The sequence below is a fragment of the Triticum dicoccoides genome, chromosome 5A, assembly GCF_002162155.2.
Source record: "Triticum dicoccoides isolate Atlit2015 ecotype Zavitan chromosome 5A, WEW_v2.0, whole genome shotgun sequence".
NCBI classification, from domain to species: domain Eukaryota; kingdom Viridiplantae; phylum Streptophyta; class Magnoliopsida; order Poales; family Poaceae; genus Triticum; species Triticum dicoccoides.
In genome coordinates, this window is record NC_041388.1 from 587,495,604 (window position 1) to 587,498,151 (window position 2,548).

The 2,548-nt window shown below is 38.4% G+C and overlaps 1 long non-coding RNA gene across 6 annotated transcripts; it reads left to right on the top strand.

Moving 5' to 3' along the window:
• Nucleotides 1-2,548, top strand: LOC119303095. Of its 6 annotated transcripts, none has more exons than XR_005147839.1 (6): nt 1-83; nt 228-302; nt 375-504; nt 1,106-1,281; nt 1,479-1,593; nt 2,476-2,548. It is a non-coding gene; the product is annotated as an uncharacterized LOC119303095 (long non-coding RNA). The 6 variants fall into 6 exon arrangements; XR_005147840.1 differs by having other exon boundaries at nt 2,479-2,548; XR_005147837.1 differs by having other exon boundaries at nt 1,479-2,341; nt 2,476-2,535.

The window sequence follows — 2,548 nt, forward strand, 5'->3', positions numbered from 1 at the left end:
GGTTCCTCCTCCCCTGCCTCCTCACGTCGCCCTCAAGTCCGAGGCAACGAGTTTGCTTCCTCTGCTCCGTTCATGTCATTGAGGTTTGTTCTTCTTCCATCCTCTTCTTTCCTATTCATGTCTTGTTGATTTTATTTTGCTTATAACAATGATTCTCCATAGATTTTCCTATACTCAGCAGAAAACTTAGATCCCTTCTTCACTGGTTTCTTCTTCCTTCTCTGTAGCTTTTTCCTTGGGCATAGCACCACATTTGCGGCAGCACACCGGAGTCAATTTGGTTGACTAGCAATAGAGCAAAGGTGAGGTAATTCATAATCTGACAATTAATTGCTTACATTTTCCTATCTTCAAGGGGCTGCTCTTTGATTCAGAGTAAAATCAGGTCTTCACCTATGGAGGAGGTAGATACTGATGGAGTGCATATGACCAGGTGTCCTCCAGGTTCTGCATCATCAGTGTGTACCTCTAGATTCTGCATCATTAGTGAGCAACTTACCTAAGGTTTGTTTTCTTTGTACTTCCAGCCCACTCTGCTCCCATTTCTCTCTCATATTCACATTAATCAGGGGCTGCTATCTGTGCAATCATGATGGTTTCTTTATATGTGATACATAGAAAATGTATATTGTGGTTTCCATTCTGGTTTACCTGGGTGGTGCATTGAGCTTATTTCTCTTGGGTTCTTTCTAGAGTATGAAGGTGTTGTTAGCTAGCACCATTTGGAGAAAGTACATCATGTCTTGGATCTGAAGTGAAGCGTGTTCTTATATAATTCTTTGAGAAAAAAGGTGTTTATTAAGACTAACAAGAATCTCCAAGCATTTTTAGAATTGCATTCTTCTTTAGAGATGGTATTCTTTTTCAATAGTTCTCTGACTCATCTGATTGGGGTTTGGGTATACCAGTGTTGAGTAATGTATTCATTATGAATTGTTAATCCGGTTAACTGATGGAAATATTGGTGTCAATACACATAGTCAGTCTAAGCTAGATTTAGTTTCCCTATAGTTGTTACAGAGTTAATTCATGGTCTATAGCTTGTTGTTCCTTCTTGAATAAGTTACTGCGTTATGCTTGAATGCAATTGTCTTGATTTTGACAGCAACCGAGCCCAATCAACAATTGGTAGAAGTAGTTATGAGATGAGGCAGAGGAGAGCAGAGAGGACCGGAGAAGGAGTTGCGGACCTCGCCAACAAGGCCGTGACCCTACATCACTAAAAAAAATGCGCCGTATTTGTTTCTCATGCTTTACCATGGCATGTTCTTATTAGTTCAGGTTAGTTTCTAGCTGCCACTTTGTTTTACTAATTTCAGGTTGCTTCTCCATGAGTTTGTGTGTAATTCCTTCTGCCCTGGAGCACCTTTGCTCATTAACTGCTCATTAACCATGTAGATTGCTTATCTTTTGTTCCCTTCACGTCATTTGCTTGCACAAGATTCGTTGCTGTAAAAGAATTGCAATTATTTTTGCAGGTTGGTCTCTCCGGTTCTTTTCGCCAATGGCTTGATGTACGCACTGGCAACCTCTTACTGGAAGGATTCGGCATGCCTCTGTTCAAGAGATGGGATATGAAGAAATGGCGTTCTGGTATGTTATATCATTTGAAGCAATGACACTTTATTTTGGTTCATATTTCTTTACAGGTTGTTGTATGCAGAGTTTATGAGGTTGCACTGCACCATCAAACTATGCTCCATGTTAAGCAACATCCAGAACTGCCATTATATATTTAATGTAGTAGGTTGATGCAACTTTGTAACCAGTCATGGATTTAAAATAGGCTTTCTACCTCTTTATTTTGGTCGGCATGTTTTGGCACGTGTTTTTGTCATTGATCTGCTATATATTAATTACATTTGAGTAGACTGTTGACTGAGAAAGCGTGAAGATGTTGTGTTTTGATTTATGAGGACTAATAGATAGTTTTCCCTCGGGTTTATTTATTTTCTCTCCACACTTTTAATTCTACATAAAAGTACATTCTATTGTTATTTGTTTACTAATGCAATATATGTACCCTTATTTGTCTCAACTTTATCAATTTTAGTTTGTGTTTTCTGTGGCGCAGAACACAGTTAAAGGCAGTGCTGTGTCAAAGATGCGTGCCAAATAATTATTAATTAAGCTGATTGAAATATCAAACTTTGGGTGCAGTCTTCTTGGTCCTGTATATATGACTGGCTGATACAAAATCTGGACAGTTCTGTCATGACTTTTATCTTCACATCTTCCTTTCATGAATTTACTAACGCTTTTTTTTACTTGATCTTATGTGCAGCTACGTTTATTCAGGTTATAGGGCCTCTATAGGAAACACAATAATCTGAATTCCTAAGTAAATATAACAGCTCCAGTGTGTTTTTCTTGCTTAAATTTGCCATCCTGAATTCCTAAGTATTTATAACAACTCAAGTGTATCCATATATGACATTAGATTTTCTTCTTACTTGGATCTTTTGCCATGTAAAGTAGGTTGTCTTCATGTCGCTGTTGTGCTACTGCTAGGCATGAACAGAATGGCCTCCTCTTATTGCGAACCACA